We start from the raw sequence: 16,211 nt of genomic DNA, 5'->3' as shown, positions 1-16,211 counted from the left end.
GGCTGTGGAGAGAGGAGACAAAGTCCAGAAGTCGATGAAGAGTCAAATAAGAACAGGAGCCCCTGCTAACCCGGATGAAGGTGCAAAATTGGATTCTCCGGTTGGAAGAAGAAGTCAGAAATGCACCAAAGAAGTCAGCTGTGGGTTTCTGCCTGGTGCAAGAGATGTCCCACTTCGAGTCGCTGGATTCAGGCTGGGTTTCATCATTGGATTCCGCCAACAAGCCTTGGCTCACGCAAAAGTCGCGGTTTGCGGGAAAAGGCGCTACCTGGGCCCAGGAGGGACCTGGGTGTCTCAACTTGGACTGAGGAGACAGAGGGGGCTCTCAGCACTTTACAGAGCCCCCAAAAGACCAGGCAGCACCCAGAGGAGTACCAGAACACAGGGACAAAGGAGTTGAAAAATACTGTCATCGCAGCACTACACAAAGGGATCCCACGTGACCGAACAACTCAGGGAGCTGAGCGTCGCAGGATAGAGTGTGCTGGGGAAATGGGCTAAGCTGTGCACAAAGGATTTCTGGAGAAAGTGCACAGAAGCCCAAGGAGCTGCAGAACACATGGTGCACAGGGCTATTGTCTGGCACGGGGTGGCAAGCCCTTACTTCCACCAAATTTGGATACCTGGACCTTTGGACAGTCAGGAGCACATCGGTCCACCACCTGTGTTCCAGGGATCAGGCTCACTAACAGGACAGGAGTCCCAGAGTACCGGTTGTCATTACGGAGAGGTGCCTGCTGAAGCAGGGAAGTGACTCCATCCCTCCAAGGAAGATTCCTTCAGTCCTTCTGGTGCAGAATGAAGACAGGCAGTCCTCAGAGTGTGCACAACCTGGAAACTGTTGCAGTTGCTGGCAGGAGCTGAAGTTGGAGGGTCACAGTAGCCTTCTTGGATACTTTGTTGCAGTTACAGTGTTCCTGGAGCAGTCTGCGGTTGATCTGATGGTCAGAAGCTGAAGCAGAGGATGCAGAGGCATCCTGGTGGAGTCTTGCAAACCGAATCTGAGGAAACACCCAAAGGAGAGACTCTAAATAGCCCTGAGAGTGGGATTGGCTACCTAACCAGGCATGGACCTATAAGGAGAGGTCTCTGATGTCACCTGCTGGCACTGGCCACTCAGATGCTCCCAGAGCGTCCCCACACCTTGGAATCCAAGATGGCTAATGCCAGAGACACTCTGGAGGAGCTCTGGGCACCAACCCTGGGTGGTGATGGACAGGGGAGTGGTCACTCCCCTTTCCTTTAACCAGTTTCACACCAGAGCAGGGACTGGGGGGTCCTTGAACTGGTGTAGACTGGATTATTCAAGGAGGGCACCGTTTGAGCCCTTCAAAGCATTTCAGTAGGCTCTGGGAGGATACTCATCCCATGCCTGTAACACCTATTCCCAATGGGAGAGGGTGTAACACCTCGCTGCTAAAGGAGATGCATTGTTCTGCCTTCCTGGGATTGAGCTGCTCAAGGCCCAGGAGGGCAGAAACCTGTCTGTGAGGTGGCAGCTGCTGGGGCCACTGTGGAAACCTCAGGGAGCTGGTTTGGCAGTACTGGGGGTCCACGTGGAGCCCCTAGGGTGCATGGAATTGCCCCCAATACCAGAATTAGATTGGGGTACAATTTCTCAATCTTAGACACCTCACATGGCCATATTCGGGGTTACAATTGTGAAGCTACATGTATGTATTGACATATATGTAGTCCACACTTATAATGGTGTCCCGCATTTAAAAAGTCTGGGAAATTGGTCCTGGACAACGTGGGGGCACCTTTGCTAGTGCAAGGGTGCCCTCACACAGTAACTTTGCACCTAGCCTTCAGTAACTGAAGGTTAGACATATAGGTGACTTATAAGTTACCTGGTGCAGTGAAAATCGCTGTGAAATAGTGTGAGCAGTATTTCACTCAGGCAGCAGTGGCAGTCCTGAAGGAGTGTATGTATGAGTTCCTTATGGGTGGCAAAAGAAATGCTGCAGCCCATAATGATCTCCTGGAACCCCAGTGCCCAGGGTACCTAGGTACCATATACTAGGCACTTACAAGGGCAGTCCAGTGTGCCAATCTGGGTTGGAATATGGAGTCACTAGACTATAGTGACAAATTTGGAAACAGAGCATAAGCATTGGAGTTCTAGTTAGCAGAACCCCAGTGACACAGTCAAGTATACTGACAACACAGTAAAACACGCTGACATACAGGCCACAAACTATGAGCACTGGGGTCCTGGCTATCAGAATCCCAGTGAGACATTAAAAACACACTGTCAAACAGGCAGAATATCGGGGTAACATGTCAAGAAAGTTCGTACTTTCCTACATCTTGTAGTTATGAAAGGACTTCCCCAACCCCCAGTTCAGAGGCATCTGTCTGGACAATGAATCTTTTAGAGTAGTTTGGGCTTTTTAGGGGCGGGTGCACTACACATAGCCTGCTTAAGCTCCTCAAAAGTTGTTTGACAGCTGGCTGTCCATAATACCATTTTGGGCCTTTTCTTAGAGGTGAGGTCATTAAGAGAGGCAACAATGGAGCCATAGTTTTTAATGAACCTCCTGCAGTACCCAGTGAGACCAAGAAAAGCTCTGACCTGGGTCTGAGTAGTAGGGGGAAGCCCAGTCCAAAATTGTCCAGATCATCCCCTGTAGGGGTTCAAGCTGTTCTCCACCAACTAGGTGTCCCAGGAAAAACACTTTTCCCTGCCCTATCTGGCATTCAGAAGCCTTGATAGTGAGGCCTGCCTTTTGCAGAGCCTGTAAAACTTTCCGCAGGTGGACCAGGTGGTCAGCCCAGGTGGAGCTAAATACAGCAATATTGTACAGATATGCTGAATTGAATGATTACAGACCTTGGAGGACTGTATTCACCAGCCATTGGAAAGTGGCAGGTGCATTTTTCAGACCAAAGGGCATAACTGTGAATTGATAATGCCTTCCAATGGTAGAAAATGCAGTTTTTGGTTTAGCACCCTCTGATAATACCCTGCAGTCAAACCAAAGGTGCTTAGATACTTGGCAGATGCCAGTGTATCTATTAGTTCATCTGCCCTGGGTATAGGGTGATCATCTGTTTTTGTAACTGTATTGAACCCTCTGTAGTCTACAGAAAACCTAATTTCCCTTTTTCCATTTTGACTATAAGGTTTGGGGACAAGCACCACTGGGCTCGCCCAGGGGCTGTTTGAGTGTTCAATAACTCCTAGGTCCAACATCTTCTGAACCTCAGATTTAACACAGTTTCTGACATGGTCAGGCTGCCTATAAATCTTACTTTTGACAGGCAAGCTGTCTCCAGTATCAATAGTATGTTCACACCAAGCAGTCTGACCAGGTGTGAGTGAAAAGAGTTCAGAGAATTGTCCTAAGAGGTTCTTGCAGTCCATCTTTTGCTCTGCTGTAAGGCAGTCTACAAGGACAACCCCCTCCACTGAGCCATCAGCTGCAGTGTTGGAGAAGAGGTCAGGGAGAGGGTCACTCTCATCTTCCTGCCCCTCATCTGTGGCCACAAGTAGGGTCAAATCTGCCCTATCATAGTAGGGTTTAATGCGGTTGACATGAAGTACCCTGAGGGGACTTCTGGGAGTGCCAAGGTCCACCAAATAGGTGACTTCATCCGTCTTTTCCACAATAAGATGTGGTCCACTCCATTTGTCTTGGAGTGCTCTTGGTGCCACAGGCTCGAATACCCGCACCTTCTGTCCTGGGTGGTAATCAGTCAGGACAGCATTCTAGTCATGCCATTGCTTTTGAAGCTCTTGGCTGGCCTCAAGGGTTTTAGTGGCCTTTTTCATGTACTCAGCCATTTTTGATCTTAGGCCAAGCACATAATCCACAATGTCTTATTTAGGGGGCTTTACAGGTTGCTCCCACCCCTCTCTGACAAGTGAAATTGGACCCCTTACAGGCTGCCCAAAAAGGAGTTCAAAGGAGCCCACTCCTTTCTGGAGTACCTCCCTGTAGGCAAAAAGGAGGCATGGCAGGAGGACATCCAATCTCCTTCCGAGTTTTTCAGAGAGTCCCATGATCGTGCCTTTGACAGTTTTATTAAATCTCTCAACCAGTCTATTTGTTTGTGGATGATATGCTGTGGTGAATTTACAGGTTACACCACATTCCTTTTTAGGTTGCAGACAGGAAGTAACTACCCCTGTCTAATACTACCTCTTTGGGAAAGCCAACCCTGGAAAACATTCCCAGGAGGGCCTTTGCCACTGCAGGAGCTGTAGTGGTCCTTAATGGGATTGCCTCTGGGTATCCTATGGCATGGTTCACTATCACTAAGATTAATCTGTTTTCAGAAGCAGTTGGAGGGTCAAGGGGGTCAACAATATCAACCCCTACCCTTTCAAAGGGCACCCCAACCACAGGCAGTGGGATTAAGGGGGCCTTTGGGGTGCCACCAGTTTTGCCACTGGCTTGGCAAGTGACACAAAAGCGACAGAACTCTTTTGAGTACTCTGACATATAAGGCCAGTGAAAGTGAGGGATAAGTCTGTCACAGGTCCTACTGTGCCCCAGATGTCCAGCCAGGGGAAGGGGAATAGCATGTGCAAGAATTAGGAGGAATTCTCTATACTGCAGGGGAATGACCACTCTCCTGGTAGTACCAGGCTTTGGGTCCCTTGCCTCTGTATAAAGGAGATTGTACTCGCAGTAAACTCTATGTAAGTCACTGATATCCCAAGCTTGTTGCTTGACAGCTTGCTGTCTTAGACTCTCTAGTGTGGGGCAGGTCTGCTGTGCCACACTCAGTTCCTCCCTGGCAGGCCCTCCTGCACCCAAGAGCTCAGCTGTGTCAGCCTGAAGCTCCTCTAGTGTAGGTTCTGCAGAAGCAGTTGACTCCTCGTCAAAAGGGGAAGCTTCTGGAGAGGGAGGGATTGTGGACAAGGGTTTGCCCTTTCTATCCCTGGTTTTGGGGAGCACTTGGTCCAGTGTTCCAGGATCCAAGTCCTCTTTGTTTCTTGGCCTGAGCCCTGGTAAGAGCAAAGATGTGCCTTGGAATGCCCAGCATGGCTGCATGGTCCTCCAACTCCACTTCAGCCCAAAGCCCAATAGACACTCTACAGGTAAGTCAGTGGATACCACAACCTTCTTAGGAGCAGTAACTCCCCCCCGTTGAGATTTACAACAGCCATGCGGTGGCTAACAGTGTTGTTATGGGCATCAGTAACTTGGTACTATTGACCAAGTAGGTGTTGCTCTGGGGCAACCAGTTTCTCCATCACCATAGTGACAATGGCACCTGTTTCCCAGTAGGCCTCAACCTGAACACCATTTATTAGGGGTAGTTGCTTGTACTTATCTATATTAAGGGGACAAACAACTAAGGTGGCAAGGTCAATGCCACCATCAGAGACTAAAACAGCCTAAGTGGTATCCCTAACCAGACCAACCCCCACTATATTACCAAAAGTGAGCCCAGCTGCACCCTTTGTTTGGCTATTTGTAGAGTTTTTCCTACCACCACTGCTATTATTAGGGGCACTAGTGGAAGCAGTGGGGGTTGTGGTGGTGAGAGGTTTGGTGTTTTTCTTGAGACATGTGGGATCACTTGCCCAATGGCCTTTGATTTTACACAAATAACACCAAGGCTTTTTCTGATGATTAGAAGAGGATTTGGGCCCACCACCCCAAGGATTTTTGTGGGCCTGATAAAGACTCTGACTTTTTATCTTTGTCCCCACCCTTGTCATGTGACTTACCATCCTTCTTCTTGTTGTCCTTGTCACCCCCTGTATGAGCTTTTCTGCTCACCCTTGCTCTGATCCATTTGTCTGCCTTCTTTCCCAATTCTTGGGGAGAGGTCAGATCTGAATCCACAAGATACTTGTGTAACAAATCAGACACACAATTGTTAAGAATATGCTCTCTCAAGATTAGATTATATAAGCTTTCATAATCAGACACCTTGCTGCATGCAACCAACCTTCCAATGCCTTCACTGAACAGTCCACAAAGTCTATCCAATCTTGTGAAGACTCTTTTCTGGTTTCTCTGAACTTAATCCTATATTGTTCAGTGGTTAAACCAAATCTATCCAAGGGTGCAGTCTTCAGGACATTGTAATTGTCAGAATCATTTTCTCTGACAGTAAGGAGCCTATCTTTCCCCTTGCCAGAGAAGGTCAACCACAGAATAGCAGCCTACTGTACCTGAGGGACCCTATGAACTTAACAGGCCCTCTCAAGTACAGCAAACCACTTGTAGATGTCACCCCCCTCCTTGTGAGGGGGAACAATTTTATGCAGGTTTCTAGAATCAAACGTATGTTATTTGACATTGTAACTTCTAAAACTGCTGTTGCTGCTGCCATCATGTGGAACTAACCCCAACCCCTGTCTTTCTCTTTCCACAGCTAGGCATTCCCTATCTAAGGCCAACTGTTGCTGTTATAGCCTCAGTCTAGCCTCCTCCAACCACAGCTTTCTGAGTTCCCTATCTAGGGATTGGTCCTCAGGGTTGGATGCGTGGGGCACTTCTGACACAGAAGTGACATGGGAGTGGGCAGAGGTTCATCTTTCCCTAACTTGTGTAACCCTAGTGACCTCCCCCTCTGGTTGAACATTACTGTCAGAATGCTCCTGGTCATCTTGCAAGAAGAGATTTAACAGGACAACCTTATTTGGGTTCTTCCTAATCCCTAAGCTTCTTTCTAGACAGAGCCCCCTCAAGTTTTTAAAGTTAAGGTTCTCATAGGTTTTCTTGATAACCTTGGGGGTAGCCTCAATAGAAGACATAGTGATAGAAAAGTTAGGGTAAAGAGTGAGAAGTAAGCAAAACTATTTTCACCTAACATTGTAGAGAAAAGGAAAAGATTTTTGGAAAACAATTTCTTTACAATGAAAATGAGACTGCTAGGTATAAATGTATATAGTTCTAAGTATTAAAATACACTTTCTTGTGAAAACAACCAGTGACAAAGTGATAAGGCAATTGCAAGTACTTATCCCACCGATGCACAGCCAATTTGAGAAGCTGGCCTGGTTTGTATTGGGTACCAGAGGTACTTACACCTTATACCGGGTCCAGTGATCCACCTTAGTGAAATGTGGGCAGTGTCTAGCAGCTTGTGCTGTCTAGAGGAGGCTGTAGCAGAGCAGCCAAGGCTGAACTAGGAGACATGCAACGCTCTAGCAATACCACAATAGTCACACAGTACTTACAAAAAAGACAATACTCAGTGTTACCAAAATAAAGGTACTTTATTTTAGTGACATAAGGCCAAAAATATCTTAGAGGCTATACTCCCTCTGGAGGTAAGTGTTATACACAGTATATACACTAGTACCCAAAATCAGGTAAGTAAACAGACATAAAATAGTGCAAACAGTGAAAAACACAATAGGTTGCAATGGGCTTGGGGGAACACAAACCATATACTAAAATAGTGGAATGCGTAAGCCAGTTTCACCCCTAGGCAAGTGTAGTGTGTAGAGGGGTGCTGGGAGTGTAGGAAAACACAAAGGTAGGTAAATTACCCTACCCCAGATCCCCATAAAAAATGAGTAAAGTATAGCAAGTTTCCTCAGAACACAATAGAAGTCGTGGTAATGGATTATGCAAAAACCAAGCAAGACTGAAAGAAACCAACAATGGATTCTCGGACCTGAAGACCTATGGAGAGAGGAGACCAAGTCCAAAAGTCGATGAAGAGTCCAGGAAGAACAGGAGCCCCTGCTAACCTGACTGAAGGTGCAAAAGTGGATTCTCCAGTTGGAAGAAGAAGTCAGAAATGCACCAAAAAAGACAGCTGCAGGTTCCTGCTTGGTACAAGGGTGCCCTCACACACAGTAACTGTGCACCTAGCCTTCATTAACTGAAGGTTAGACATATAGGTGAATTATAAGTTACCTGGTGCCGTGAAAATGGCTGCAGTGGCAGTCCTGAAGGAATGTTTGTATGAGCTCCTTCTGGGTGGCAAAAGAAATGCTTCAGCCCATAAGGAACTCCTGGAACCCCAATGCCCTGGGTACCTAGGCTCCATATACTTTGTACTTATAAGGGGGATCCAGTGTGCCAATCTGGATTGGTATATGGAGTCACTAGACTATAGTGTCAAATTTGGAAACAGAGAGAGCATAAGCACTGGAGTTCTGGTTTGCAGAACTCCAGTGACACAGTCAAGCATACTGACAACACAGTGAAACACATTGACATATAGGCCACAAACTATGAGCTCTGGGGTCCTGACTAGCAGGATCCCAGTGAGACGGTAGGCCCATGGTTTAGTTTGCGTTATCAGTGCCACTGTGCTAAGGCATCAATATCAAGCGACAAAGATAAAACAACTGTAGGTGTTCACATTATGTACTTTCCCCCTTCACACTTTCAAGGAAATTGTTTATATAAATTACCATCCCAAGCATGTCTTGTTATCTATTGCTTGGGAACAGACCTATGTCAGGGGTCCAAGCAGATCTGTATAAATACTCCTCACTTAAAAAGATAGTCATAGGGATTCCGACCAGATGCCATCGTTGCTATCGATGCTGCACGTCACCTTGACCCTGACCCAGTCTTCGTGTCCCTTCGGAGTCTGAGCTAGAGACCTCATTCCAAGGTAAAGAGAGTTGGGGGCTCTTCTCATGGACATGGCTTTAGCAGATTAGGTTTAACATAACTAGCTCTCTTTTAGGTCAGTCGTTAGGCTCATTTGCTAGGGTATTAGGACATATTTCACAGCTCGTGTCATTAAATGTTATTGCAAGATGATGGGGATCTTTGTAATAATGACTCTTGTCTTTACCATTCTGTTTCTTGCACTGTTCACTTTCCTAATCATCGCAACCCATGCAACTTTTCGCAGAGTGCAGTTTTGCTAAATAAAACCTATTGAAACTTTACTGCATCTTCTTCATTGCCTGTGTTTCATTGAGACATTGAGTTTATATGAGAAAGGGGTAATCTCTGTTTAACCACAACACTCCCTGAGAGGTCACACTCTTGAGTCCATGCGTAAAGGCTGCCAAACTTCACCTTTTACTGTTTGGGTTTTTGGTGAGGTGCTGCTTGTGAGCCAGGAAGGTTGGGATGACAGTCGCAACTTGTTGTAGAACTGGCATAGTCACCTGCAAACATAAGTACTGTCATCCTTAAACCAGCAGTCTTGCCTAGAGCAAGAGTCAAACTATGAAATGGCGCCACCAACGATGGTGTTTAGGCACTAGTTTACGGATACCCTGACTATCACTGTCTCACATACAGGAGGTAGCCTAAGTACCATTATACAGAGACGTCTGTGGTCTTGGGGAAGATCCTCCTCAACTGAACAGGGAGCACCTAATTAGGCTGTAGGTTGTTCAAGCTCGAACTCTTAAAAGGACTTTACTCCGCATTTGGTGTTCCATCTCTTTTACCCATTTCACAATATGGCTAACAAAGAAATTCCTGAGAATGCTAGACAAGCACAAACTCTACACCTAGTAGCGCATGGCTTAAGAGAAGAGGGTGGGGATGTTACATTCATAGTGGAAGCTAGTGAAGCTTACCAAACAGAAACATTTTATTCCTGGGTACACTTTCCCAAGGAATACAACACTATATTCACATTCTACAAATATAGAATATCAAATGTACCAGTACGGTACCAAGCATTCTAGTATCTTGAAATACCGCTCACTTATCTGGAGCATCAGAACTGATTTAATTGCGCCCTACCACATGTAATACAACCCATGAGATTAGGTCCCTTAGGTAATGATGGACCAACGTGGCCTATGTTTGCCTCATACACACCTCATCCAGGTATACAAAATATACAGGCAGCAGACCTGCAAAACTTATACCTTGAACTAGTAACACTTTACAGATGACTTGTTCAGTTTGTAATGCGAACTCTGAACACTAAACCAGCGCGTCCAGCACCGCCAGCACCTGCTCGATATCAATTGGCTACTGGCATTAATCCACAAACAGTACATACTATCAGGGGTAAGGTACCCATAGAATGAGCGAAAATACCGTTCTGGATAGCCCAGAAAACAAATCAGCTCGAAGCTGTGTTTCCCATATGGGACCACAGGAGAAACAGAAATCTCACATTGTGCTTGTCCTTCGGGATGGTTCCCTCAGTGGATGACTGCGCAATATGGGGTACAGTCTTCACTGCAATTTATACTACCATGCATGGTACTCCAACACTTGCCAATTTGCTGGAAGTGTTAAAACAAATACAGAATGAGCATGGGGCTGCTCCAACCCTAGATTTGGGGAAGAAATTAATGTGTAACTTCAACGCAGTCTCCTCAATAATAGTCAGTAATATCAAAGGGGAAGTGGTAGCACTGGCTATACGCCAGTGCATCAGAGAGATTCCACATTTGGACTGGGAGAAAGAGCTATCGAAAATTATTCCCGACACCTATTCTAATATTGAATGGGATAGTTTGGGAGCCAAGCTGAAGAAGTTTGAAATACAGAGTACCACCCCTAAGGAAGGTACTAAACAAGCACAGAAGGGTTTTAAGAAGCGCTGGGATAAGGAAAAACAATTTAAAGATAGACTAAATGAAGGGGCAGATTCTCCACATCCCGAGAACTCTGAAAGGAGATACACTCTCAGAAATAGAGAAATTATTAAAGCTCCTGACAGATATACTGATTCCCTCTCATTTCTGTCAGGACGCACTGGATAAACATAGTGAGAAAGGGGGCTGTCCTGATCGATGTCCTGAATACGTGAAACAGAAGAAAGACTCACTACAGTCTTCAGACAAAAAAGAAGAAAAGTCCCAACAAAAGCCACAGTTTAAAAAGAAAAAGGTGGCAGCACTGTCAATTAAAAACTGCCGGTAGACTTGAGAACATTGCTGAAGAACAAGACATGGGCAGTGACACGGTTAGACAGCACAGCAGAGGTCACGATATGTCCCCAGAGTCTGAAAGATCATTTGGATGCGACAGCAACTAGCGATTTCATTGCGGTTGAGACTGCAGATGGCCAAGGTCTCCCACCAGACAGGGTTTATGATTTAAATATCCAAATTGAGGGAGACGTGCAGCGCAACATTGATGTGATATTTTGGGATCAACTTAGTTGTGACATACTGCTGGCCAAAAGGGACTGGCCACCAGAACATGTCCCGAAGCTTCCACATGGGGAAGATGTCATTTTGCCTTCTTTCTCCGATCTTGTTCCGGAGGCGGTAAAAGAAGCCTATACTGTCAATTGGGCTTTAGCGCAGGCACCTGCTTTGTACCGCAATCATGTAGGTTGGGACAAGGATTCTCCTTGTCATGTTATACCTATCAGGTCTACACCCCAACTTCAGCCACAATATCCTGTTAAATGCGAAGCAAAAGCTCTAGTGAGGGAGACCCTCACTTAGCTCGAGTACCAGGGAGTAATTGATCCCTGCGTCTCTGCATTGAATAACCCGTTAGTCCCAGTTGCAAAACCCGACTATTCTTATAGAATAGTCTTAGATTACAGACACTTAAACAGTCATACACGTACATACGCTATACAAAATTCACATCGTACAGCTCTAATTAACAACACAGTGTGAAAAAATACAAAACAAAGTTGGATATTTCCAATGGGTTCTTCTGCCACAACTTAGCACACAAAAGTCGGGACCTGTGTGCCTTCTCATTTGGCTCAGAAAAATGCTTTTGCCATTTTCCCCAAGGCTACAAGAACAGCCCAGGACTGTTCTCAGCCCATGTAGCATCAATATTGCATGATATTGATCCCGAGGCGTTGTCCTACGCAGATGACATCTATCTCACAGATTACGACCTCAACATTCATCTTGCCAGGGTCTATCGGATCGTTTTAGGATTGGCAGCCCTTGACTACAAATTACATTTTAGAAAAACTAAAATAGCCTTTCTCAGCGTACTTTTCCTGAGATACGAGCTATCAAACGAGGTGAACAGCCTGGCTTTCTAGAGAAATGTGCACAACTTCACCCACCTAACACTCTTAAGAAACTACAGTCTTTACTTGGTTTCTTTAATTCTGTCAGAACATACATTCCTGACTATTCACAACATATCAAGACAGTCTATGACTTAATACGCCCTGATTTTTCTAGCAAACACTGGACAGTAAAACACACATGCATCCTTAGGGAATTGCAACAGGACATGCTAGAGCCAAAACACTTGCACACATGTGACAACAAAACAAATTTGGTCATCAGAATGATTGCTGGTGCAATTGGGTTTACTTATGTCACCTTTAATGAAGGTGGCACAGTGCCCATAGCATATAAATAACATTTATACTCAAATGCACCACAACATTTTGCACCCACAGAAAAAATTCTAACTGCAGTTCAGATGGCTGTCATTAAGGAGAGGCCACTTGCCCAAGGGAAACACATCATTGTCGTTACCCCGGTTTCAGCCTCAGAGGCCGTCACCAAAGCAAGCGTTCCTAATGCAAAAGCATTACATCCACGCTGGATTCAGTGGGCAACCTCCCAGTCTGCCACTGATGTTGAGTACATCATTGATTCAAAACTTCAGACACAAGAATTTCTCCATTATGAACAGGAGTAACCCGCTCCTCCAGATATTTTGCCACTTGACAGATACCATACTGATATTTACAGTGATGATTCAGCACAACCACCTGTAGGTACCAAACATCATTATGCAGCCGCTTGCGCAGCCGTGAGAGGAGTGATGAAGGATGGAGTTTTCCACCCTCACAATACCTACACTCAGACCCTAGGTGACTGCACAGCTCAGCTGGCTGAATCAAAGCCCTTCTTCTAGTGCTAGAAGACACAGAGCCAGGATTGCTGACTTTAATTGTCTGTGACTCATACTATTGAGTCCAGTCCTACAATGATTACCTCAATCATTGGAAACTGAATGGGTTTAGAGACTCCAAAGGGACCAGCATAAAACACAAAACATTGTGGGGGAGTGTGGCTGATCTTAAGGATAAGCTACAGTGTGTCCATGTAGTACATATACTGGGCCACCAATGTGTAGGAGTACACGCTCTCAATAAAACTTTGGCTGATGAAGCGGCCAAATCTGCAGTAGCGACGGCTTCTGTGGCTGCAGTGACTTGTTCCGAGACAAGATTGAATAATGAAATTCTGACTGCCATGAAAGCTTCGGCTGAAGACAGGTCTCTCCCAAAAGCATACCCTACAAAATACTCTTACCACATACGTGCACAGAATGTTGCCTATGCAACAATTCCTGGGGTTGGAGATCGAGTGATCCCAATCAAGACAAGAGATTAGATCTAATAAAAGCAGCGCATGAGGGTGTCGCTTCTGCTCATGCTGGTATCTCAGCCACATTAACACTCTTAGCGAAATGCTTCTGGTGGCCAGGTCTATACAAACAGACAAAACATCCTTTGATGTGACATTTACCAGCAAATCAAGGGCTCAAACATCAGACGCCCACTGCAGACATCCCTCTTAGTGTCCAGCAGGCAACTACAATATGTGTACCTGGACCATTGCTGTCCACTTCAACCTGATGGTGCATACAAATACATCTTAGTCGCTGTAAATTCTTGTTCTAGATTCCAGTGGGTATAGCCTCAGCAGTCGGCTGATGCTCGAACTGTTATAAAAGACTTGCTGATCTTTATCGGTACATGTGCGGTTGCAGCATTCCATACGGACCAGGGCCCTGCACATGTGGGGCGCTGGTCCGAATGGACCCTATGGGGACGATGGGTTTTGAACTCCATTACTCCTCACCATACAATCCAGAGGGAAATTCGGTCACGGAGAGGCGGAACCATGATCTAAAGTAGTCCTTAACAGCTAGAGTATTAGGTTCTGGCTGCAGCTGGCTTCCTCACTATATGGGGTCCAGAGAGCACTAAATAATCTGCCAAGACGGTCCTTGGGGAGACGCACTCCCTATGAGGTTCTCTTTGGGATACCTATATGTGCCCCAGATCTTGATTGCCCTGGTTTGGTGGCAGCAGACAAACCTTTTGACATAAATGAACATCTCACTGTTTTACAGGAGCTTCAGCAATTTTGTGATGATAAATCATCCGTCATTGCTACCACCTTAGCAATAAGGGATTTACCAACAACTTCCACAACAGCTGGAGCTGAGCTGGATTCCTAAAGTTGGGGATCTGATTCATGAGACGATCACTGTGAAGAAGAAATTTGGTCCATCCTACAGAGCACCGGTCCCACTGCTGGGAGTACATGGTACCAGAACTGTCATCCTACCACTGCTGCCTGGTTCCAAAGGAAACAGATTCATTTCCATTGACGACGTCAAAGTTCAGCATGTGGCCGATCCTGCACAGTAAACCAAGAGGTCCCTTGGGTAGTTCCTAGTCCCCTCTCACTACCCAACAGAACATACCTCTTCAGAGTAGAAATAACTACACTACTGGGGAGGGCGGAAAATTAGCTCTTGCTGATTCCATTTACCACTTCAATGACCACACCTGTCCATGATTTGGCTGTTTTCTACACCAACACTACATGGACTGATGACACCATCTACTATGAGCCTCCACACAAAGTGGATCCGTCCACCAGTAATGCACCTGCTCCTGCGTTTGCAGAGACTGCCTCTGTTTATTTCATTGACATCGATGATTTTTCTTCAGACTCATCCACTCCAGTAATTGAAAATGTTTCAAAGACACGTAAGCTGTACCTATGGCTTAACAATAACTGTTTAATTCACCCATGGAACTATTTATGGTTCTGCTTGCCATTTTTTGCATTGTTTCTATGGATTGGTTTCGTTACTGTTTTCTTTTTGCTCATAAATGGTCATTACCTTCCTGAACGCTCCTCAGTTGAGCTTGTGGATGAAGTCTTAACTCAATATCATTCCTCACATAATGCCCGAAGAGACTTGTCACTTGTGAACATTTCAGCTGTACCAATTCCTGATGGGATTGTATGGAACAACATTCCATTTGAAATATACGGGCCTACAGAGCTCATTCATATTCCATATGTATTCAAAATTTCTATAACTCATGTAATTACATCTGGTGTTGTATCTGATGATTGGGATGTCCAGACAGTTGATTCTATGCTAACTGAAATGAAGGACTATTCAGTATTTGAAAGTGATGATGTCTAAAGACATACAATGAATTATGGGGAAATGTTCTGTTACAATAACTGGGGACATTACTACCTGCACAGTGCCACTAGACACAGACCAGTACTTAACTACACACAGTGGGAACACTATTCAACACCACTGGTGGGGAGCCCAGAACACTATACAGATAAATTCACTTATTTTTCTGGGCATGACACAAAATATCCGGAGTCATATTATTTCAAGTTACCTCCTTCCAAAATTAGGAACATTTTGCTAACTGATACAAAGCTGATTTATTCAGATTCCTTTGTTTTTCGTCTTGCACTTGAGGGTTATGAATACTGGAAGAACACTATTGATTTAAAAAGTGGATGTGGGACATAATATTGGCAAATACAGGGTAGGGAAGCTTTATTTAGACCATGCCTGATTCCTGTGCTAATGATCTTCTTAAATGACACCATTCAATAGACATCCTGTCTGGGGTTAGCAAAAATAAAAGAAATGAACACACCCAGTATCCCCACACCGGCAAAGTTTAATGATTGGCAATTCTTCCTGAATGTCACAGAGGAAGAGCTAGATGCAAAGGTTCAGGCTGGTACCTACAACTCTTCACTTTCCAGTCCTAGGGTGGTTGATTTGGCCAATAGACACCAATGGATGTTAGGCAAGTTTTTTTTATTCCTCAGAGGGTTTCAAGATTAGCTGGCCAGACCCTCGCTTCGTCTCTGCTCCACAACCAGTTATAGTTACAAAATACAGTGTGGGTAAACTGTGCCAACAATGGCTACAGTCTAATACGTTAGCCGCAGTCAAAGAACATCTTAACACTCATTCTAAGGATATAGACATACAGGACTTTTTGTTACTTCCTAGCATGCCATGCTCTAAAAGATTCATCTATGGTATGTATAATGAGATCTGGAACCTTTTTCAGATAGAAGCTGCTGCACGTTTAAGGCAGATAGACAAGGAAACATTAGAAAAGGCTTTGGGGGTCATTCTGACCCTGGCGGTCGGTGATAAAGCGGCGGCCAACCCGCCAACAGGCCGGCGGTCAAAAAAATGCAATTCTGACCCTGGCGGGAACCGCCAACACAGCCCGCCGCATTAACACTCCGACCGCCACGGCGGAACAAACAAACAGCGCGGCGGTCACCGCCAACAGCCAGGCGGCAGACAATGTACCGCCCACCCTATCACGAC

This window comes from Pleurodeles waltl, chromosome 5 (assembly GCF_031143425.1).
Source record: "Pleurodeles waltl isolate 20211129_DDA chromosome 5, aPleWal1.hap1.20221129, whole genome shotgun sequence".
NCBI lineage: Eukaryota > Metazoa > Chordata > Amphibia > Caudata > Salamandridae > Pleurodeles > Pleurodeles waltl.
Note: the sequence above shows the minus strand (reverse complement) of the source record.